General features: G+C 39.4%; 1 pseudogene; it reads right to left on the bottom strand.

The window, feature by feature from the left end:
- Positions 1 to 433: 433 nt before the first annotated feature.
- LOC118675722 lies at positions 434 to 20,656 on the bottom strand (annotated as a pseudogene).
- Between the last annotated feature and the right edge of the window lie 5,009 nt (positions 20,657 to 25,665).

Here is a 25,665-nt window from a genome sequence, read left to right on the forward strand (position 1 = left end):
CATGTCTGTATAGGTTGTGAGATTGATTATACTTGATAACTGTAGAAGTTGGATGATAGGTACATGGGGTTCATTATGTTATTCTCTGTGTATTTGAAGTATTCTATAAAAAAGTTTTTAAAATATAATAATAAATAAAAAAAACCTATTCTGCCTACTACTCAGCAGAATTATAGGCAAGAATAAAGGAGGTCATATGTAAATGTGTTTTACTATTGTAAAACACAAGAACAAGTACATGACAAACAACGTATCTTCAGAATGCACACATTATACTCATCTTGTGTAGTAATTTAAAAATATAGCTGTAGAGTTCCACAGGCCTATGGAATCCACATAATGGTGGTGTATCCTGGAGGTCCATTTCTTTCCATGCTGCATTGTCTTTAGTTAAGTACAAGGACCCTTCCAATCATAACACCTACAGCTCATATCACCCACTGCTCTATTTGGTTGCCAGCCTTTTGTCCCTCTCTCTGCAGCAATGGTGAGATGGGTACTCTTTCCACAGGGAGAACAAATCCATCATCTGTTGCCCTTAACAATAACAAAAATGTTGGAGAGCTGGGTGGAAAAGCTGTTACCACTGGCATCTTTCACATGAACTATGTCAAAATAACCAGCGTGTCTTTCTGTAGGTGATCACACCAGTTATTCCCAGGTTAGCACCTCCAGTCACCATACTCAGGTTACCATTGTCCAATGTGATGAAATAAGTAATTTTGCAAGGTGAATGGTAACATTCACCTTGATAAAGGGCTCAGGGTAGTGGATGGTACAAGCATCATGGGTCACCAGATGAGGGATTCCTTTTGTGCTCACCAAGATTTTTTTCATTTTGCATAACTTATACTTGGCCTCTTCAGGTATCATCCGATGAACAGCAAAGTGATCCTTGGTGTCATAGATCAGACGGAAATTCTCTCCAGGCTTGCCTTTGCTGATATTATCCATAAAGTCAGCAAGGTAGGTTATATTGATCTTGACCTTGCCATCAACCCTTTTAAAAAACATTTAGATGCTTTATTATTTAAAGTATTACACATGTCTCTTTTTTCCTCAATTGACCTCTGCCTGGCCACTCCACCCCCCAGCACGTGCCCTTACCCCCCCCCCCCACACACACACACACTGTCTGTGTCCATTGGTTTTGCTTATATGCATGCATACAAGTCCTTTGGTTGATCTCTTACCTACCTAACCTGCTCCACCCCCTCCACCTTCCCCTGCCTTCCCTCTGAGTCTATTTGATGCTTCTGTGTCTCTGGATCTACTTTTGTTCATTATGTTCCACAAATAAGTGAGATCATGTGATACTTATCTTTCTCCGACTGGCTTATTTCACTTAGCATAATGCTTTCCATGTCCATCCATAGGCTGTTGCGAATGGTAAGAGTTCTTTCTTTTTTACAGCAGCGTAGTATTCCATTGTGTAGATGTATCACTGTTTTTTAATCCACTCACCTGCTAATGGGCACTTAGGCTGTTTCCAAATTTTAGCTATTGCATATTGTGCTGCTATGAACATAGGGGTTCATATATCCTTTCTGATTGGTGTTTCTGATATCTTTGGAAATATTCCTAGAAGTGGGATTACTGGGTCAAATGGGAGTTCCATTTTTAATTTTTGAGAAAATTCCATACTGTTTCCACAGTGGTTGCACCTGGCTGCATTCCCACCAGCAATGCACGAGGGTTTCTTTTCCCCCTGTATCCTCGTCAGCACTTGTCCTTTGTTGATGATAGCCATTCTGACAGGTGTGAGATGGTACCTCATTGTCATTTTGATTCGCATCTCTTGGATGATTAGTGACCTTGAGCATTTTTTCAAATGTCTCTTGGCCTTCTGTATGTCCACGTTTGAAAAGTTTCTATTTATGTCCTTTGCCCATATTTTGGTTGGATTGTTTATCTTCTTTTTGTTAAGTTGTATGAGTTCCCTATAAATTTTGGAGATTAAACCCTTATTGGATGTAACATTGGCAAAAAAAGTGTTTGAATTATAAAGACTGGTTGTGGGTACTGATCATGTTTCTATCAGTCTAATTGTTGGCTCTATTGTTGTTTTGTTGATGGTTTCTTTTGCTGTGCAGAAGCTTTTTATTTTGATGTAGTATCATTTGTTTATTTTCTCCTTAGTTTCCATTGTCCTAGGAGTTGTATCGGTAAAGATATTGCTATGACATATGTCTGATATTTTGCTGCCTATGGATTCCTCTAAGATTTTTATGGTTTCCCATCTTACGTTTAAGTCCTTTATCCATTTTGAGTTTATTTTTTTGTATGCTGTAAGTTGGTGGTCTAGTTTCAATCTTAATAAACTGCTGTATGCAGATTTTCTTTACTTCCTCTCTTGTTAGGGCATACAAGTCCTTGTTGATATAGGTCTTTTGAGTAGATGGATAAATTGCTTGGAGGGGGGTTGAGAACTAGCTTCCTATAAATCCTGAAGCCTCTATTCTAACCCCTCCACCACCAACAGTCTGTTATTTGAACTCTTGATTCCTAACTGTTGCGTAAGACTCAAGTTCACACTATCTGCCTTGGCCACACTTGGTTAGCAAACCTTAAGGAGGATGTGGGCATTACATGCTGGACCTTCTTACTTGTATATCAAAATATTTGGCCTGGGTCTTTTCGTCACATGATTCTGTGTAGATTGCAGTCTGCTCAACTCTATCTTTTGCCCAGACACTGCCTAGGAACCCCCTATGTCATGATGGTCAACCCTTTGAGCTCGGCGTGTCAGCATTTTGAAAAACCCTAATTTAACTCTGGTGCCATGTCACATATAGGAATTTTTTGATATTTGAAACCATAGTAAAACAAAGATTTATATTTTTGATATTTATTTTATATATTTAAATGCCATTTAACAAAGAAAAATCAACCAAAGAAATGAGTTCAAGTGTCACCCCTGACACGCATGTCATAGGTGCGCCATCACTGCCCTAGGTTAATTCACTCAGTCCTCAATTATTTGTTGAACACCTTTTATGTGATAGCACTCCTCTAGGTGCTAGTAAATAATGCAGTTCAAATTCATTCTCTCATGGAATTTGCACTGTAGATTTTTTTATTTTTATTTATTTTTTGCCAAGTAAGTGAATAATATAACTTCAGATAGTGCTAAGTGCCAAGGAAGAAATAAACTGGGGGAAGAAGGGTTTTGAGTTAGAGTTATCAGGGAAGATCTCTCTGAGAAAGAAATATTTAAACAGAGACCTAAGAGGAGAAGGAGAAGTGGTAGAAAGAATTGGTGGAAGAGGTGAGATAGTAAATAGAAAGGCCCTGTGGCTGGAATGAATTTATGTTTAAGTAATAACAAGGAGGTCTCTGTGGCTGTGTTATAATGGTCAAAGGTCAAAGTGACAAAAGACTGGAGAGATGGCCAGTGGCTAGATCCTATAAAGCTCTGTAGGACATGATAAAATGTTTGGATTATAAAGACTGGTTGTGGGTACTGATCATGTTTCTATCAGTCTAATTAGGTGTTGCCATGTCACCTGAGACCAGATAATCCTACAGAAACTGTGGCTCATACCAGGGTTCCCTAGAGCACTCAAAGGAAAGGCATTCATAAATGTAAGTTTCTATTTCCCATAATTACTGCTCATGAAAATTAGACTGGCTGGTGTGGCTCATGGTTGAGCGTCAACCCATGAACCATGAATTTACCATTCAATTCCCAGATAGGGTAAATGCCAGGTTTTGGGCTCAATCCCCACTAGGGGGCATGCAGGTGGCAGTGATCGAAGATTCTCTCTCATCATTGATGTTTCTATCTCTCTCTCCCCCTCCTTCTCCCTTCCTCTCTGAAATAAATTTAAATTTTTTTAAAAAAATATAGAAAACCTGCTTCTTCCCATTCTCTGTCATCATGGACTACCTTTCAGGAAGCAAAATTCTTAAAACTGCCAGTGAAGCACCTTCACCCCCAATTTACAGTTCTGTAGTTACCAAATTTTGCCACTAGATGGTGGCTGTATAGCAGTACTGTGCAACGAGTTTTCTATTTGACAAAGGAATCAAAGAATGAATTAATGCATGAAAGACACTAACAAAATATATGTGCATTTAAAATTCCTTTGTTTGAAAAGATCAGCAAAGGAAAAAGAGCTAGGAAAGGCATCACACCCTGCAGCCTGCTTTTTGTTCAGTTTCATTTTTCCTTGGTAGGATTTTGGCCTCTTTGAGGATGGTCTTGTAACATAGAATACTTATATGTATTAGTCTGAAACTCCAAGGTCATGGCTATGACTATGGAACAGATTCCTTCTACTCATCATTCATCCTACTCCTCAGTTGGGGTTCCCTGGAATTTTTTCTTTTTGCCCTCATATATTATCTCAACCATGAAGTATTTATGCTAATGATACTCCAATTAATGTTTTTAGTTGGTATTCTCCAGACCTGTAATTCCAAGTGCTGTTAGACAGCAGGTAGATGGCATTGGGTACTTCAAACTCAATAAGCTTAAACCAAACTGTTAATCTTTGCTCTTTACTACTTCTTCTCTTAAAATATTTTTCTTTCCATCTCAGTCAATGATATTCCAACTCAATCATTTGTCTTGGAGGAAAAGCTCTGAGTTATTTATTTCCACCTACTGCTCACTCCCCTCATTCACTTTGCCTTGAGGTACTGCTGATTTTACCTCTGAAAGATCTTGTTTTTGAATTTATTAATTAATTACTATTTTTATATTTTTGTTAATCCTTACCCAAGGATTTTTTCCATTAATTTTTAGGGAGAATAGAAGAGGAGAGGGAAAGACAGAGAGAAACACATCAGTTGCTTGCCTTCTGCATGTGCCCCGACCAGGGCTTGAGCCAGAAAGAGCCTGCAACCAAGGTACGTACCTTTGACCAGAATAGAACCTGGGACTCTTTGGTGTACAGGCTGATGCTCTATCCACTGAGGCACATTTGAATTTATTACTTTTTATTTTCTCACATTAATCATTTCCATTCATCTAATAAATTATTAACTGAAGTCTGTTTCCATTTTGCAGTCCATTGTCTACAGTCTTCAGAAGAATATTACCAAAACTCAGGTTTGTATGCATCACTTTCTTGCTTTAAATTCTCTGCCCAGAGAATAAAAGTCCAAACCCCATATTCTACTCTCCAACACCTTCAAAGTCACCCACCTTCCCAGCCTCTTTCTGGCCTCTCTCTACAGCACAGCCATGTTGTATGCTTGGAGTCCCTGAGCTATGGCCTTTTATGCCTAAAACTCTTGGCACACGCTTCTTATCCTAGAGCTCCTCTCTCCTCCCCTTTTGGATTCCAATTTTCCATCTTCCCCTCAAAGGTCTGGTAAAGCTTATTCCTTCCACAAAACTCTAGAAATAATCAGTGTCCTTCTTAGTGCTCCCATTGATCCTGGTACCCACATCCACCACTAGTATAACATTTGCCTAGTGCCACCATATTATTCATATGCCTGCACCCTGTGACTGAACTGGGGTTTTCTTTCCAGCAGAAAGTGTCTTTTTCCATCTTTGTGTCTCCAGAAACTTACATTTATCTCAGAAAGTCTTCAGTGCTCATTAGTTTTAATGAATGGGCAAATGAACAAATTCTTATTCCCTTCACATGTTTTCCAGTAGACAGGAAAGGCCTTTATTTATTTTTTTTCTTCCACTTGTACTCATGAATATTTACACATGAGAAAGGAAACAAAAGGATATCTGAAGATACTATCTTCTAGACACAGAAAGAAGGCCATCCTAGAGATAGGAAGCTCTATTTAGGAACTGGAGGAGGATGGGAGCAGTGGCCACAGTTGGAGTCATCAAAGCCCAAGATCTAGAAGGGGCCCACAAGTGCCACACTTGCAGTCTCCCCTCCTTCTTGCACACATGATGGTGGCACTGATGGAGGATGAACCTTGTGAATCAGTTGACTGGGAACCTGACTGTATTGTTCATCTCTCTCTTCTCAGTGATTGGCACTCTGTCTGGCATAGAGCAGGTGCCTAGTAAGTGACCGTTTATTTTCTTATGAGCAGACTGCCGTATTGTGTTAACAGGATATCTAGAACTGTTCATAACATTTGGGGTAAAAGGTGCAAATATGAGTGACTATTGAGGTGTCTTTGATAACTTGGGAGGAGCTCATAGGCAGACTTTGCTTCATTAGATAGTTTAAATGTCTTTGGATAGAAATTTGTGCATTGCATGCCTGCCTTCATTTGAAATATATTGCTCAATCTGGATGCTCACTGAGTTTCTTCATTGGTTCAAGTGAAAGGAACAGAAAAGTAAAAGATTAGAATTTCTCTCTCTTTATTGCTGGAAAAAAAATTCTGCCTTTAGTCATACAGATATATTTATTTGATGAGATACTAGAAGTGCATGGGTTTCATTCATATTTAAATTTTATTAAAACAAATTTAAATTTCTTTAATGCTGATGGACATGCTTTTATGGGGCTCAAATATTTCTTAAACCATGTGACCTGTGTCTGCTATTCAAAGATTCCTGTTGTGATGATACTTTTTGGACAGGAAGTGATCTGAACCATATTAGTGTCCCCCTCCTCCCCCCCCCCCCCCTTGTGACTTCTGGAAGAGTGTAGTCATATTACCATCAGAAACTCTCTGTCTAGCTGTGCTTCTTTGCAAACTATCTCAGAATGTCAGTATAAGAATAATAATCACATATTTGTATAAAGCTTTATAATATATACTTTCACCCATTTTTTCCTCATAATAATAAACTAAGCAGTACTGATGGGCCTACTTTACAGATGAGGATACTGAGGCCTAAAGATATTTTTAAGCCCAATTCATACCAATAATATGGACTGGAATTAGGTTCAGATCTTAATTTTCAGATTCTCCATGTCTTTTTACCTATACCATTTGCTCAATTGTGCTAATATTAGTTCATTAGAAAAGGAGTAAAGGTGGCTTTTGGGTGAGAGCTGGTTTTATTTAACACATCTGGAAATGGCATCCTAAAACAATATATCTGCTAATAACCTTTTCCTTATTCATGAAATAGAGAAGCCCTTATAATTATCAGCCGGTGTCTGCTCTGTGACAACGACACACATGGGCCAGGGCCCCTGACAATGAGCACATGGGCACGGATGTTACTATTCTTGGGAAGAGCATTAATAATTAGATATTACTTGGGGGAAAAGGGCAATACTTCATCAAAAGACAAAGTGCTAGCTTTGATATCTCTGTGCAGTTGCCGGAACACTCCTAGTGCCTGCTTCTGATCTGAAGATTAGTTGGCAGCTTTGCCCTTTTTCTTGTGAAATATCTGTTCTTATGGGAAACCAGTACCAACACATATTGAGAATTTTTATGTCTTATTAAAGGTTGTTCACTGATATTTGTAGTTTCCTGTGGCCCCGACCACATTATTATCCACACATTCTAAATTTACTTAGAGAAAATAATGTTATGAAAAAGAGTTCTTCAAAATCACAAGGGATTACACTATGGGTTGAACATCTTTGTCATTGAAAAAGTCTCTTATGACTCACTTTTTTATTGCTTTGAAGAGGTTTGGAATGGACCTTCACTCAGAGCTGGAATTTTAAGAGGAAAGTTTTAATGTCACCACTGCAATATTTCCAGACAGGACTGGGCATGGCTCAGTCAGCAACAGAAGATTGAAAAACAGGAGGGGAAGCTCTTATTTGGGGCAGGCAGAGGGATGTATATTATTGTAGGTACTCAACACTGTCTGATCTTGAAAAATAACAAAAACAAAATCCACAATACTGCATGTATTCTGTGATTACACCTTCCAGATGAGGAAATCAGTTAGCACTGGGTGATATAAAAGATGTAGAGCAACCATGTCAAACTCACGGCCTACAAGCTGCATGCCTCGTTTATTTGGTCCGTGTTAGCCTCTGAGTTTGACATGCTTGATGTAGAGGGAGGCACTGGTGGACTAAGAATATCCACAGGTCCTGCAGAGTTGAGTAGCTTTCAGGAAGTTGAAGGCAGTGAGTCAGGGAGGTCTGCTTGGAGATTTCTATTCAGGGATCAGGCTTTCATCCAAAGGGCACAGCAGACTTTAGACTAGAGCCTGGAATGTATGCAGATTTTAAGGTAAGGATTTGGTGCTGGATCAAGGGTTGAAGCTTAGATATCAGCACTGGGCCAAAAGGTGGAGCTTAATTCTTGGGAATAAGGCATAAGTCCATTTATCACCAGGGCAGACAGACAAGTGGAAAGAAAATAGAGTAAGATCCTTTCATTCCTTTTACTCTGAGATCTTGCTCAGGTCAGGGAATCCCCCCTAACCTCCACCTTTTCTTCTATTACACAACAATGATAACAGATTCCGCTTCAACATTGTGAGAAGCCCATGAGTTATATATTTGGAAGAGCTTTGAGTATTATAAAATACCAAATAGTTATGGTTCATAAGTTCATTATATGATTAGCAAGCATTTATCTTCCAAGTACTGCACCTGTTATGATCAATAATGCTGTTATTTTATAAACAGCATCAGAATGCCTTCCTGGTGCCATTTTTGCCAACGATGATCTTTTTTTACATTTCCTCCCTGCCTGTGATTTGGAATCTTCATCCAGCCTTATTTCCTGTGGCCACGCTGAGTCCACGCCTCTTTCTATCCTCTTTATCCTTTCAGATGCCCACTTCCTGCATACACACTCTCATGCCGTCATGGGTCAGTCCTAGACTCTCTGTCTAGGAGTTGCTGAAGAAGGTGCCTCACCTAGTGTAGAAACTTTGCTCCTACATGGAGCTTAATGAGAGTTATTGGGGAGGCAGTTGCCAGCCCCTCATCCGCTTCAGTGTGTGTGTGGTGGTGGTGGTGGGGGTGGGGGGTGGGGGGTGGGGATGGATTTAGAAGATTGAGAAGCAAATGCCTAGTGCTTAGAGAAAGAAGGGACCCCAGGTCAGAGAGAGTTTGAGGAGATTCTTGCAGCACAGGCATAATCTGAACTACAAGGCAATACAAGGGAAGAAACAGAATGACCTCATTCAGAGAGAGGATTCTTTTTTTTTTACAGAGAGGAAGGAAGAAGGAGAAGGATAGTTAGAAACATCGATGAGAGAGAAACATCGATTCAGCTGCCTCCTGCACACCCCCTACTGGGGATGTGCCCGCAACCGAGGTGCATGCCCTTGACCGGAATCGAATCTGGGACCTTTCAGTCCACAGGCCGACGCTCTATCCACTGACCCAAACCGGTCAGGGCATGAGCAAGGATTCTTATGCAGAAACAATAGCTCTCCAAACAGAGAGGACACACATTAAGAGGAAAGCTTTCTAGCCTGAACTCAAAGATCTGCAGGGGAGCTGTAATCACTGACCAGGAACTTCCATCTTCTCCTACCAAAGGTTATCTTTGCATAGAGAGAACACAGGCAAGGGGTGACCAGCAAAGAGGTGAACAGACCACCAAGGGGTGCCACTCCAGACGGAGGTAAAGCAGACCTGAGGAGCAGCGCAAAGAGCTTCCTTAGGGACCAACCCCAGGGGACACTTCTAAGACACTTAAAGGCACAGGAACATCGTGGGCTTTTTGGACATTTCAGTTTTGATGTTTGTTGGTTACTTTTCCTTCTTTAAAGTAGGTTTTTTCTTCTTTCTGGAAGTGTACTTGCAAGGTTAGCTTGGTTTGTGCTGATTTGACTATCCAAAGAGGTTTTCCTGGGTCTTTGAATGTGGGCTTGAGCCAAGAGAAATACAACAAGCTAAAGTACCAACCTAGGTTTTTATTGTTACTGTTTTGTTTTTCCTTTCCCCCCCTAATCCCTGCTCTGACTCTAGGCTTGTATGTATTAATCAGTAATCTGGTTCTGTATATCATAAATCAAGCAAAAATGTTGATTGTCAATAGTTATTAATTGTTATGTTAAGTGTTACCAGGAACTTTTTTAAAAAAGCATAAAGACAGATCTCTGCCATTGAAATAAGTGACAAACAAAGCATAATTTATAAAAAATAAAAAGGCAATATAGACCTTTACATAATTGAAAAGTCCCATTTCATCTCTTTCCTGCCCTTATTTGTATCTTGTTTGAATTTCCTGTCACACATACACACACAGATTCACTCAGGCAAGTTCCAGTAATTACAGACATAGTAAAATGATAAAACTCTAAGAGGCTAGCTTCAATATTAATATATCTCTCATAAGGTAGTGAATAATTAATTTTAAAATTAGTAAGACAGACTCACAGTGCCAGATGAGAAAAGGAGAGGGTGACTATTGGGCTGAAATACTTTAGGACCATTTTATAGAAGAGGAAGAGTTTAAACTGGGGCATAAATAATGGATAGAATTTGGTTAGGAGGAAAGAAGTGAGGACAACATGATCAAATGTGTGGAGAGAAAGGTCCAATAGAGGGATAAATAGATAAGGAGTTGCAGAATGGAGAAGATTAATGCCTGGAAATGAAATGGAAAGAGTGTAAGGCATGCCTTTAGAGTGTCTTAATGCCAGTTTGGGAATTGAGATATGACTCTTTGGACAAAAACAGAGATTTATGAATGAGAGCCCCTTATTGCCAGCTTAAAGATAACTTTTCCTAAACATGTGAGTGTATGTGCATGTTCGCAGACACAGATATACATGTTGATCACTGTGGTGGCAACTCCACACCAGCCACCCATACCCATGTTGAAAAGTATTAGAATAGTTATTTTTCATTTACAAAGTGATCTAGAGCCATCTTAAAAGGTGATGGACAGATGTTGACCAAGTGTGTTGAGAAGGTCACAGACATCCCTAATGCTAGCACATCCTAGTCAGAAATATGATATGTTGTTTCATGTAATACCTGGGGGAAAAATCATGCCCACATTTACAAAAGTTTTTTCAAATGTTAATATAATTTTGAAGATGAACATACTTCACAGGATAATTCCAGTTTGATGAGTTTTGTAAGCTCTAAAAGAAACTACTTAACCTAGTTAATAATTAATACTTTATTATGAGGAAGGCTCTAACTTGTCCCACCTCCAATATTATTACATGAATTACATATTATTACAATATATTTCATGTTCCATTTATTTAATTAAAAATACTGTCTTGTTTTATGATTATTAAATTACCTTGGGCTATGGATATTAGCTGGACAGCTAATTCTATGATATTAGAATTCAACACTGATTTGAGTTATATCTATGATCAAAAATAAAGTCTAGCCCTGGCTGGGTGGCTCAGTTGTTCGAGTGTCATTCCATACACCAAAAGGTTAGGGGTTAAATCACTGGTCAGGTGCATATTCGAAACATCTGATTGATGTTTCTCTCTCACATTGATGTTTCTCTCTCTCTCCCATCCTCTCTCTCTCTAAAATAAATAAAAACTCTAGATGTGTGCCCTTACAGTATCCTATATAATAAAATCCTAAATGTCCGGTCATCCAGTTGACCGTTAAACCAAAGTGTAATATGCTAATGATACTCTAAGGTTGCTCAACCGCTCGCTATGACATGCACTGACCACTAGGGTGCAGACACTCCGACCGGTAGGTTAGCTTGCTGCTGGTTTCCAGCCAATCGGGACTGAGTGAGATGGGCCAGACATGCCCTGGAGCCCTTCTGCAGTCCCTCCTCGGCTGGCCAGCCTCCTGGTTCCCTCGCCGGCCCCAATCGTGCACCGATGGGATCCCTCAGCCTGGCCTGCACCCTCTTGTAATCCGGAACCCCTCAGGGGATTTTGGAGAGCTGGTTTCGGCTTGACTTTAGAATGACTATGATGCACACTGACCACCAGCGGCAGATGCTCAATGCAGGAGCTGCCCCCTGGTGGTCACTGCGCTTCCACAGGGGGAGCGGCACTGAGCCAGAAGCTGGGCTCACAGCTGGCGAGCACAGTGGTGGTGGTGGAACCTCTCCCGCCTCTGCTGCAGTGGGATCCTCTCCCGCCTTCACGGCAGCACTAAGGATGTCCGACTGATGGCTTAGTCAGACATCCCCCAAGTACTCCTGGACTGCGAGAGAGCTCAGGCCAGGCTAAGGGACCCCCCTCAAGTGCAGGAATTTCGTGCACTAGGCCTCTAGTACATTTATAACATGTCATTTACAGATAAATCTTTAAGGTTAATTGAATGACATGCTCTTTTGTAGCTTTTTACTAGTAAACACAGAAGGATGGATTTTGCTTTCTTCTGTTTGGAAAGCCATTTTGTAACTTTTTCATTCCCTTGCAGGACATATGACTGCCTGTCTATGGTTCTCAGTCACTCACTAATATTTTTTCCAGTGGATTAAATGTAAAAGGCCACATCCTTAGAGGCAGTGTGACTCAAAAAAGCCAAGCAAAAATCCAAGGCTACTTCTGCTCCTGGGTTCCTATGATTGCAGGTAAACTGTGAAACCCACTTGACAATCTCAGTGATTCCAGCTGTGAAAAATTGATTATAGGGCACCTGAGTCGGTTTGTTTCCCTAGTACTTTTTGAAACTTGACCTTCACACATTCTTTTTATATTGGCTCATTCTTTCAACACCATTATTTAATGGAATTTATTTATCTGCTATTTTGAAAGTTCATACTTATATTTGTATATGGGCCTCCCCCCCCCCTCTCTCTGGGGTGAGGGTTTCTTTACCTCAGACCACCTCCTTATCTCTTCTCAAGGCTTGATTCCTCTGCTTGGGGGACTCAGAAGGGACCTGAGACCAAGGGAAAATGTCTCTTCACTGAACTACCCATGGCTGTTGGTTGCTTTGTTTTCCTGCCAAAGGGCCATCAACATCCTCTTTTCAGCACCTGTGTCAGTCAGAGTCTCAGCAGAAAAGAGATGTCACACTCAGAGAAAAACAGATTTGGGTGAGGAGCTATAAGTTTCCATAGCATATAGTAAATACATTTTAAAACTTTAAATCAGTAGTGCAGATGACTGCTTATATAAAATAACCTGGAGAAGAAACAGTCACCTAAGAAACAAGTTGTACAAGATTCTAAATGAAACTAAATGCCAGTTTCGAGAGGGATTGTGATCTTTTACCTGCTAATATTCCCAAGAGAGGATTAACAAACAAAAAATGAACAAATAAAAGAAGGTGGTTTTTTATAGCATCCATGGATGCCACAAGAAACTTCTGGGGTTTGGGATTAGTTCAGTGTTTGAGAGGCTAAAGGCTTCCTTTCATCATTCATACCTTTCTCATTCTCCAGAATTCTACATACTTTTGGGAAAGAAATTACTGGGGAGTACACAAGATTATGAACAATGTGGCTTCAAATTTCACTTGAATAAAATTTCTCAAAGTCTCACCCATTGTCATATTAATGTTAAGAAACACTGGCAATTTACAAATCAGTAATAACAATAGACTGGAGTTAGGAGACCTTAGTTTTAGTCTTGGCTTTGCCATGACTTGAGTGGTTAACCTGGGACAAATGTTTCATGTCTCAGTTTCCATCTATTTGCCATTTAAGGTCACGATGTTCTCGATATGAATTAACAATTCACTAATACAGAGTTAGGGGAACAAATTCAGCCGCATTGCTTCTCCCATTTATACCTTTAATGATTTTCTTTAATTCATTCTAGCAGAATATTTTTTTGCCTTATAATATGACAGGCAAGACAGTCCAAGCGGGCAAGGTAGTGTGTGGGCCTATCCTTTATGTAAACGTAAGGTTCCTGGAAAACTGGGTCACAGGAGTTGATGACTGGTATAGATCTCATAGTTTACTGTAGCCAAATTTTAAGATTCAAATAAAGAACAAGTCTCAGAGAGATGAAGTGATTAGTTTAAGATCAGATGCTGGGAAATTCAAAAGTAGTGTCTTAGTGCATTTGGACTGCTGTAACAAAATACCGCAGACTGGGTGGCCTATAAACAACAGACATTTATTTCTCACAGTTGTGGAGGCTGGGAGTCTGAGATCAGGGTAAGGATCCTCTTCTGAGACTTCTTGTTGCAGCCTCACATGGTGGCAGGTGAGAGGAAGCTCTCTGGAGCCTCCTTTATACGAGCACTAATGACATTCTTGAGGACTCTGGCTTCATGACTTAATCATTGCCCTCCCTGTCCCAAACTTCCACCTTCTTTTTATTAAAAATACTAGATGCCTGTTGCATGAAGAGATTCATGCGATAGGCCTTCCCTTCCCTTGGCCGCTGGCACCAGTTTTCCTCTGGCACCCAGGACCCAGGCCTTCGCTCTGGCTGGGCTCCGGCCAGAGCCCCCCCTCTCCCCCCCAGCCATCAGGCTTCATGGCTCCGCTGATCCCGGGGAGGTGAGGCCTCGCGACTCTGCTGGTCCCAGGGCAGTGAGGCCTCGTGGTTCCGCTGATCCCGGGGCCATGAGGCCTCCCTGCTTGGCCAGCTTTGGGTATGTTTGGCTTCGCTCCACTGCTTGGAGCCTACGTATGCAAATTAACTGCCATCTTTGTTGGTGGTTAATTTGCATATCACCCTGATTAGCCAATAGGAAGTGTAGCGAAGGTACGGTCAATTACCCTTTTTGTCTTTTATTAGATAGGTATTTTTATTGTTTTCAGAGAGGAAGGGACAGGGGAAGAGAGATAGAAACATCAATAATGAGAGAGAATCATTGATCGGCTGCCTCCTGTATGCCCCCTATGAGGATCAAGCCTGCAACCTGGGCATGTGCCCTTGATGGAAATTCAACCCAGAACCCTTCAGTCTACAGGCCGAAGTGCTATCCACTGAGCAAAACCAGCGGGACCAAACTCCCACCTTCTAATACTATCACATTGGACATTAGGATTTCAACTTAGAATTTAGAGGGCATACAAGCATTCATCTTCCAGCAGGTAGGAAAAAGAACCCATGCTTTTTGACTAGTAGTCTTGTGAGTTTATTTTACTATGTTGGCTTTCTTCTCTGCATTGAAAACATCTTCTGTAGTGCTAGTACACCGGAGCCAGGTGTGAAAGCAAGGAACACAAATCATAAGTGTGGTCACTTACCTGGCAGACAGATTTAGCAAAACTTGCTAAAATTATTCAATTTTGTACTATAAGTTCAGCTTTTTAGATTGTTATAATTATGGAGAGATAGAGTTAGTTAATTACAAAGTGACTCAAGCAGTTGCTGTTTAGATTTCATTAGTTGTGGCAAGAAGTGATAGACCTTTTAGAAAAATAAGATGCTCATCGTTACCATTTGCACAGAGAAATCAAAAGTATTGTCACTATTAACCTGGCCAGCATGGCTCAGTGGTTGAGCATTGACCTATGAACCAGGAGGTCATGGTTGGATTCCCAGTCGGGGCACATGCCCAGGTTGTGGGCTTGATCCCCAGTGTGGGGTGTGCAGGAGCCAGCTGATCAATAATTCTCTCATCATTGATGTTTCTATCTCTATTTTCTTCTCCGTTCCTGTCTGAAATCAATAAAAATATATTTTAAAAAGGTATTGTAATAATTCAAAACATGAAAAACTTATAAATTCTTAGACTACATAAAATGTTTTAAATATTATTTATAAGTTGGCAGTAACAAAAAGTTCAGTGTTTCTTTATAAAACTATAGATTATTTGCTTCTTCTATAGGGAGCTTCTATACATATACCAACATTGCATGATTACAAATTTTTAGATATAAAGAAAAATGCTGCAAAGCCAACATCACAATTATGTTGTAAAACTATGTCTCTCTTACTACTCTCAAATGATTGTAAATGTTTAATTGCAGCTTATACAAAATGACTCGGTGTTGAAAGCAGCATGTAATCAAACTGCTTCCCCTCTTGTAATGCACAGTGGTGCACAAATAACAGATCCTCTGAGAATAAAGTTGGTCTTGGAATCTGGCCACACTAGTGTTGGGTTGGAGCAGTGATAGATGAAATGGAGGATGCAGGAGAATAGTTTAAAATATACTGTATATTTGTGTGTGAGTGGGGGTGGGTGGGTGGGTAGGGTTGAGAAGGAGTGCCAGGACTTGAGCCAACATAAAAGGAGGACTACATTTCCCCCCACTCCAATTTTAAGATTCTGTAACCTGGAAATGGAGGAGCTGCCCCTCACTTTGGCTATTGACAACTATAGACTCTGTGCTACTGGGTAAAGGGTCAAGTCAGGATGAAAAAGAATGTTTCCCAGGCAAGCCAAGGGTTGTCACCGTGACTGGAGGGAAATAAATAGTAGCAGCCTTCCCTTTTGAGCACATACTCTGTGTCCAGCGCTATGAGATAAGGTTGTTTATTATTCCTGACAAACGAATGGAGATGTTATTATTTCCCACTTTCTTAGAAAGTCGGAAAAATTTGAGGTTAAATAAATTGTCCACGCCTACAAAAATGTGCGTAAGTAAGCTCGGCTGCTATCGTAGGTCTGTATGGTTCAAGTGCTCATGCTTTTTTCTCTATACTGGGTACTCCATGGGTTGAGATCTAGAATATGTTATTAAGATACTAATTGTTTTTACTCAGTAATTTTCTGAAACTGGGGGTGTCACTGGAATATAATCTTTTATAACGACTTCTCTGTCTCTTTTATATGGTACATTATAGTAAATAGCTCACCTGGAGTTCAGCCAGATTCACTATTGGGGTGGCTATAACTTACCCCCAAGACCAAAGACCTGGGTAACCTAAATATGGTCCTTTATGCACCTTAGAGAGAAAAATAATTTTCTTGTCCTTAGAGGCTTTAAAACTGCTTTTATGATGGAAGCCTTGAGTAACTTCCCATCTTCAGATCTATCGTGCAGAGTGAGAAATCCCTGGTTGTTCCTGCCGTGATGTGCACCTTCTAGGGGCTTCTGCAATCCTCAAACCTGATATCTTATCATCAGTCATCTTTCCTTCATCTACGCCTATGCATTTTCTAACAGGGATAGATGTACTAGTACTTTATCATGTGCTATTCAACATTTTTCAGCCATGCCTCATGGGATTCCTAATTAGAACTCTGTTCTTACTGCATAAAGCTAAGACAAAGTTACCCAGAAATCCCACACACTTGGTTAGCAAGATCACAGGTCATTTCTGTGTACTGACAGTGGTCAAACAAGCACGGGAAACCCACATATGACCCTGCCAATTAGGAAAAGAACATGTACACAGAAGATCAGTGGGATTTAGATAATGACTGAATAGCAAAAAAAAAAAAAATTAAGGTCTGTTAAGAAATAGAAAAGAAAGAAGTTGATCTTGTCAAAAAGGAGCAAGATCTTGTTACTTAGAAAGAATTTGAGATGAAATAATACTAGTAATGTAGAGCTACTGAGAATAGGAGGCTATTCCCATTGCCCAACCTGCCATTTTATATTATTCTGTAATGGAACCACAGTTCAGGATATCTGGAGGCAGTGGGGCTAATGGAAAATCATGGATTTAGGTTCAGCTCTTGCATTTAACTTTGTAAAGCAAATGCCTTGCTTCTTTGAGCATCTATTTACATAACTGTAAAGCAGAGACAGTAACATCTGTCTTACTACTTCACGGGCATTTGTGATGATAAAGTGAGGTAATGTATGGAAAAGCACTTTGTTAATTTTAAGATAGTATTAGCAGGACCGGCTGCATGATTTGTGGGGTCCAATGCTAAATTAAAATGTGGGGCCTCTTGTTCAGGATCTATTAAAAATTTCAAGGCAGTGACCAAAAGACAGGGTTTTCCTAAACATGGGTCTCTGTGTGACTAAGTAGGCTGTATGCCCACAAGCCATCCTTGAGTATTAATAGTAGTGGAGGATGTACCGCTTGTTCCATTTCTTGTCCTACTGCTGCTATAAGCTTGAGATAGTGTTTACACTCATTGCCCTTGCAAGACCACATTGTCTTTCTGAGGCCCTGCTTGCTTGCATTTCCCCTTAGAAACAAGTACTTTGGCATGACACACATGGTTAGGAAGTTAGACTTCTTTAAACTAATATTGTTATCACTGCACCTCTGGTAGGGTAGGGGTTAAACAAACTTGATCCAGCCAGTATTCTCTAATGATAGTTAATCACTGTTAATGGTTAAGTCTTTCCATGGGGAACTGGGTTATGAGTTTTCACTCTGCTGCTTTTAGAACACAGCCTACTCTTCGGTCAGGGACTTCCTGTTCTTCTCTCCAACAGACCAGCTGCCACACTAGGAGAGAATGTAGTAGTTGCCTGAAAATTTTCAGTTCAGCTTTCTCTCCAAGGATATTTGAGCCCTCCATAGGGAAATCATTAGTTCTCCATTTGTAACCAGAGCTGCCAAGAGCACTAATAAAGTCTCTGGGAAGCTGTGGTATAGACACAGAAGGAGATAAACAAGAAATAGAAAAAAATCCAATAAGTTGATTCCTCAAGGGGATGGTACAAAATTGTTTACTATGACCTGGGTTTCTTTCTAGTCTAATTTTAAATATAATTTCATAAGCCTCTTCTAGGTGGGGAAGTTTTTTTCTTGCCATTGAGAAAAAAAATATTTATTTTAAAACTTTATTTCGCTGCATGAACTTATGTCCTTTTCAATGCTACTAATTGTGTCTTTTAATTAGTATTTTACATCCCAAGTATTTGCAGACTTCTTTGGTCCTTCTCAGTAACTGTGAAGACCAGCTGTACAAATTAGATATTTTTTTTCTTTCTCCATCAATCAATCCTGCCATAATTATAACCATTGCTCATCTTGGAACACTTTCCTAACTATCATCTGCTCTGTATTGCTGATCTGGTCCAAAGAGAATGAAAACTTTGTTGTTTTTTTTTTAGTTATAGAGATCTATGCATATCTCTAGATGGAAACTGCCCCTAAATAATTTTGGCCATTTTTTTCTGCCAAGTTTACTGATATAAAGAAGTATACTTAGTGGGTATACTTACCAGGCAGATTAGCTAGAAGAAACTGGTCAACAGTCCCAAAATCAGAAAGTTCAAATAAGAAAACCATGCATTTAATTTTACAATTAGGGAATCAATCTCATCAAACTTTGAATTTTCTTAGCTAAGTGCTAAGAGACAAACAAGATCTGTAGAGATGTCCTGCTTGTGTCTCACTTCAAGAAGAACTTACTTTAAAGTTGGGAACCATAGCACCTTTGGAAACTGCCGTGGCATTAGGATGAGGGTCACTGTTTCCAAAGTAGCTGTCAGCACCTCACTGAGCATGGTAGGAGTGCTGGGGCCTGGCCATTTCTGCCTATTGTGGGTCTCTTCTACTGGGCAGTCATTGCTCCAGAGCACCCTATGGAGTTGGCTTAGGCTTTGCCAGATCTGCATCACAGCCCACAGCCGGCAACTCACCTGGCCCATTCCTGCTTCCTTTCCTCTTTCCTCTCACAGGTGTCAGATATGTTGGGTGATCTGAAGACTTTCCCTATTCAACCTGCTTCTTTCCACTTTATCTCTCATGAGCATTATGCACATAATTCTGAAGAACAGACACAGAAGGGATCCTATGACTGATTCAGCATAGACTTCATTTAGCTACCTGCTGTGGTAAAAATCAATGTATTAATGACCACCTCCACCAGATCTGTGAGCTCCATTACCTCAAACTGACTTCTCTTACCATTTCCTGACTCAAAGAACCAAGGTGAAAGGCATAGGGTCTGGCTTCCTCAGCATTTGTGGAAGGGCCAGGTGATACCACCAGATGCAGGGAATTCATTCCCCATGGTGTGAATATTGACTATTCAGAGGGCAGAAGCTAGGAGGGAACAAGCAAATAAATCATTTTCTTATCCCTTTTCTCCAGACTGTTTGGAAACTCATTAGCCTTACATACTTCTCTAAAGTTATCCAGGGAGCCTGAGCAATTGATGGACCTTGCTACAACACTGTGGCCAGTTCAGTAATATACTCCCTTATAGTGCCTTTTCCTTTACCTTTGCTCTTCCTAATTAGGTGTTAGCACAAACCTTTGACTTTGTCTAGGGAAATTGGACTGAGACAGCATCATTGAATAGTTGCTATTATTGGTAATATTCCACCTACCTGAGACTCTTTGAGTCACTACTTTATTCATACAACCCTGCTATACAGCCCAGAAAAACGTCTCTGCTTATTATAAAAGAGCAAAATGCTCATAATATTTTAGGGTCATGCCAGCAGTTCTAGCAGCGAAGGTTTCAAAGACATCTGCTTATGACTACTACATGTTTCTCAGTCTGTTTAGACATGGAACATTGTACTGGGCTTAATAATTTGTATTAGTAGATTTTGATAGTAATTTTAATGATAGGTTTTCTATTCCATTCACATGTGTATATTAAGAATGGATAGTTTTCAATGCCCTAGCTCAGAATTGGAACATTTTCTGTGGACCTCTGGGATTCACAGGAGGTTATAGTTAATGAAGTGACATGACCAGAACAAAGCTTTATGAAGATTAACCTGGAGGTATATGGGATTTAGAAGGGAAGAGTAGAAATCACATGTGAAAGGCTGTGGACAATGGACATTAGTAGTAAAAGAGGTCCCTTTAGAGATGGGGAGGATCCTAAACAATTCTCTAACTTGGAAGTAAGTAAGCGGAGGGAAGCTGGAAGAATTTAGTGAGTGTACCCTAAGGAGTCATTGTAATAGTACAAATCTCCATACTTCATTCCTTAGTGGTGAGATGAAGACAACTTTGTATTTATTTGAAAATTTATTAAACACCTGCCATGAGACCACGCAAGGAAGTTTATATGTGCAATTACATTTAGCCCTCTTAACAATCTGTAAAGAATGCATTCTTACTTCCTCTCATAGATGAAGAAGGTTGTACTCCAAATGTGAAGTGCTCCATGTTGCACCCCTCCTCTTTGGCCAAGACAGAATTTAAACCAGAGATTTCTGACTCCAGTGCCTGGGCTGTCTATACTACAGTACACTGCCTGTCCCACACACTGTCCTGCATGGTTCAGGACCCAGTGTTTGATAGAGACACTAGAGGGCCATACAAGCCAGTCTGTAATCAAGCTGTCAGAGTTGGCTAAAGATTTTCTCCTACCTTGTTTTTATTCTTACAGATATTAGTAATGTCTACCTTTTTTCATGTCAAAAATAGGTTATTATCAAGAACCTTCATGAAGACTGACAACATGTTGAAGGATGTGTTTTCATGCTTTAGAATCAAGGTATCTGAACAACCCTGGTCTAAAATGTAAGGAGAAATTATTGCAACAACAATATGTAATTTCCAGATGTAAAGTTCATTCCTTATGATTCAAATTTGCTATCTTCTACTTTGGTGATTTTTTTTCTATGTTTATAGCAGAATCGTCTTCCCAGTTTTCTTATTGCAGCAACATAACTATTACTGTGCATGGCACTCACAGTATCTTTGCTCTAGCTGTCATGTGACTCTGTTGAACTGAGAAAATATTCTAAGAATGAGTAAAAGTGTTTATAGGGTTGCCAGTGCAGCTGCAGGGGAGTTGAAGTAATTTCCCATAGCATCATACTAAATGCTGTTTTTACTAAAGTAAACAAACAGTTAAAACAAGTAAACTGGGTTCTTTATTCTGTCAGAAAAATGACCATAATTCTATAACATACCATTTATAGGGAGGCAGATACTGGCATGTTATTCACAGTGTGCAGGAGCTCACACTTTCAAAAGAGTGAGGAGGAAATGCCTCTTGGGGCGGGAGCCAGATTCTCTCAGTCTTTGCTGGAACTCATTATAAGCTTTCCTCTTATTCTTGGCTCTAACAATTCACTACATTATTATTTAATCATATTACAGATTCAACTTATTCTAAGTAAACCATAAAGATAAGTTGAAAAACTGATTAGAGATGATACCTTACTTTGCTTAAATATTCACTGTACAATGACTTTAAAGAATTTTTTAAAAATATATTTTTATTGATATTTTACAATAAAAATCAATAAAAATATATTGAAGGGAGAGGGATAGAGAGTTAGAAACATGGAGGGAAGAGAAACATCGATCAGCTGCCTCCTGCACACCCCCCACTGGGGATGTGCCCGCAACCAAGGTACATGCCCTTGACCAGAATCAAACCTGGGACCCTTCAGTCCACAGGCCGACACTCTATCCACTTGAGCCAAACCGGTTAGGGTGACTTTAATGAATTTAATGAAAGAAGAATTTCCTTTGTAAAGACATCTGTTTTGATAAACACTCCTGGGACTGCTGGCCATCCTTGATGTACCGATGCTACATATATTAGGACTCGCGTCCAAAGCTGCAGGAGCCACTTGGGCAAGTACCAAACCCTGACACTCCTGACTTTGCTGGTGGATATGACATTGGATATTTGTCATCCCTACAAACCATTGTCCCCTTACAGAATTCAGGTGGCGCATCCTGTGTGCATGCATGCAGAGAGTATCTGTCTCTCCGCCTCATGGAACGTAGACATCCTGAGAGTAGAATCTATGAATGGTTTTGCTGACTGTGGTATCTCTAGAGGCTAGTTCAGTACCTGGCCCATGGAAGATATTCAATAGAAGTCTTTTAAATCCATGAGTTTATTTGTTTACTCATTTGGTCATTCATTAATTTATCTATATGTATTAAGTGCCTTCTAAAAGATAGTCACAGGTCTAGGCATTAGAGTTAAATTAAGTATTAAAATCAATGTGTGTATGTTTGTGTGTATAAATTTTCTACAGTTCCTGATGAATCTGGAACATTGGTCTCAAAGGAACATCTGGTAGTTTAAGTCACTTATGGAGCTATGGTCACCATTAGTTTGTGTGTGAGAGAGCCTTTCAGTGGTACCAGTACGGATAATCTTTAGATTGGAAGGTTAAGAGTATTCCTAGAATCTAATCTTAAAATATAAATTAATAATTTTTTAAAAATAACATTTAAAGTTGTACATAGATATTTTAAGTCTAATAGTAGCAGGGTAAGCTAGCAATGTATGATTCTCTGAAGAGAGTCCCAGGTATGATACTAAAAATAAAGGGATGCAGAAGCCAGTGGTGGGCACACAGGACCTGTAAAAGGTATTTGAGGGGATCTGGGAAGAGCATCGACAGTTCCTCTACACAAGGTTATTATCACAGACATGGTATGGCATGGGGTGAGGAAAAAAATGGACTTATCTCTATTATTAGGATATGGGCCCAGAGAAGTTTTATTTCGTTCTCTAATGGCATATAGTTTTAGTTTTATTCAGATGCCCCCAAAAGAAATATTTGCTGGAATAAACTGCTAGAACTCAACTGATTTATAAAATAGAGGCTGTTTGCCTTCTGTTTTATAAAATGAGGTCATTTGTAACATTTAAGATGTTCATAGTAGTTCTTAAATAACTGGGATAGTAAGAGCTCCCTTCTTTCTTTCTTGATATACCCACCTGGAGTTAGGAATTTATTGCCATACACAATGATGCTATAAATATATAAGACGAGGATTTCTCTTCTATACCTTGTTCTAATGGTGTTTGATGAAATTTACTTTTGCTCAGCAGGATCGAAATAACTAAACACTTTGATTTAGTAAAATATTTAGGCAGAGGATTGTTTGGTATAGGGAAATAAGCCCTCATCATACAGGGTGTGTATGCTGTGAGAATAGGGACATAATAGAAGTGTAAAACTGTCAACACAATGTTCATTGGAGCAGAAGCCACTGAGGTGACAATTAATGGTAAACAAACTGTGTGTTTAACTGGAAAAGGAGCATGCAATTTACTATTAACAAGATAAAAGCTATGCTTCCCTATTAAACTAAAGAATATTGTCAAATATGGAATTCCTTTTAAGTTTTCACTCCAGTGTTATTAATGGTCAACGCACCTGCCTGCTCTATTTATTAGGGACCATGTGCTTAGACATAATGTGTGAGAGAACAAAAGTGGCTGGCTCTGTCTGCTTCCCTAAGAAACTCACAGTATAGGCGAGGTCCGCCATTATAGAGAGCATAGACCTGTAAAAGAATAACAGCCCTCAGTTGTTTGGTGGGGCCCTGGTCTATGCTAGGCATTGCAAGATATATTTTTGCTTTCATGATCTAGTTTCATCATTACCTCAACACTGCAAAGTAAGAATTATTACTCTCATTTTTTAAATGAGAAACTGAGGCTCAGGGCAATTAAATAATTTGTTTATGATAAAATAACTTGTTAGTATTTCATTGAGGATTTAAATCTGAACCCAAGCTATCTTTTTACTAAATTGAGCTGCTCTTTTAAAGAATAGTGTCATAAAGTTTAAAATCCAAATTGATCCGACACTAGAACAAGCACACAAAGACTATCAGAAATGCCTTTTTAAAAAGCTGCATTTGACAAAAAAGATCAATGAAGGAGCAGTGTGTTGATTAGGGCCAACATTACAATATTGATAAGTAATATGGAGAGCAGACACTCTCAAATTTGTTTTTACCTTCTCTTTCAAAATAGAATTATCTTCAACTCATAGGAGGATAAAACAAGATGGGTTACAGGCAGGAGGATTCAAATCTATCGGGGTGAAGATATTATGAAGCAGCATCTAACGGGTCTAAATGAGCTCAGGTCTCCTACTAGAAGAAACATGCCTTTGAAGACTGACACAATCTCAGACAGATCAATGCTCCTGTTGAATTTTTTTCATAGCATCCTGTAAAACAGTGTATGTTATGATTCGTAAGTATATATTTATTTCTGTGGTTATGTCAGTGATTGCTTTTCCATCCCAGGTATGACACTAGAAACACAGCTCTATGTTGTGCTCTTTGCGGTGTTTCCCTTATGGCTGATAAAATGCCTGGGACATAGCTGGGCCTCAACACACCTTCAATGAACCAAGGAATTTACTGACTGCAGGTGACTTCTGAGGAGTCAGTAGGAACTGACACAGATGATGACACTGCTTTTGAAAAAGATGTTGATGACAAATGGACACCTTTGATAAGAAGTCACAAACTCGTAGCTCGCAGGACAAATAATACTGGCAAGAATGTATTGACTGTTCCAGAAGAAGTTATGGAATCTGAATACTTTTAGGGGACATATATTTTATAGTTTATCATAGTTTTTACCTCCCTCTTCTGTGTCCCCCAGCTTTATTCCCTGACTAATTTTTGGAAGCATTGTTGTTTAGAGTCCAACAGATCATTGACATTGACCCTATGCAAAATTCTAGAATACATCATTGCAATGATGGATGGCTTTTTAAATATTGGAGAGAAAAGAGTGATGTCTAAGACATACAAATTTCTAATTTCCAATTAATTCCTTTTTTTAAAAACAGTATTTAACAGTAACATGAAGTAAATTGGGGTATTGGGAAGTTAAAGGATTGTGACAGTGGTTTCAAACCGAATTTTCTAGCATCTTTTCAAATAACATGCTTGTATGGCCTTTTTTTTTCCATTTATTAATCTTAGTTGGTATTTTCAGACTTTTTGTTCTGGTAGTTGAGGATCTAGTACTCATAACAGAATCAGGATAACATTCATGATCTAAAATATTAAGTGATCTGGGTAATGGGTTTCTTTTTTTTATTTTTTTTTATTGTTTTTTTTTGCTTGAAGTATTACAAAGGGTATTACATATGTGTCCCCCCCCCCCCCCCGCCCCTTGACAATCCCCTGGCCTCCCCTACCCCTCAGTGTCTTATGTCCATGTAATGGGTTTCTTAAAACAGTGTGAGGATAGAAGTTACCCTGCCACAAAAAAAAAATGTTGTTAAAAATAAAACAGAACAAAACAAACCTCCTACATAACATATAGACATGTTTAAAAGTTCCTTTACACTTTCATGATTAATTGTTTACTCCTACTCAGTTTTACCATTCAATCTGTTTAAAAATAGTTATAGCATCTGGGGTTCCAAAGCAAAAGGATGTAT

Source organism: Myotis myotis, unplaced genomic scaffold, assembly GCF_014108235.1.
Source record: "Myotis myotis isolate mMyoMyo1 unplaced genomic scaffold, mMyoMyo1.p scaffold_m19_p_2, whole genome shotgun sequence".
Classification (NCBI taxonomy): Eukaryota; Metazoa; Chordata; class Mammalia; order Chiroptera; family Vespertilionidae; genus Myotis; species Myotis myotis.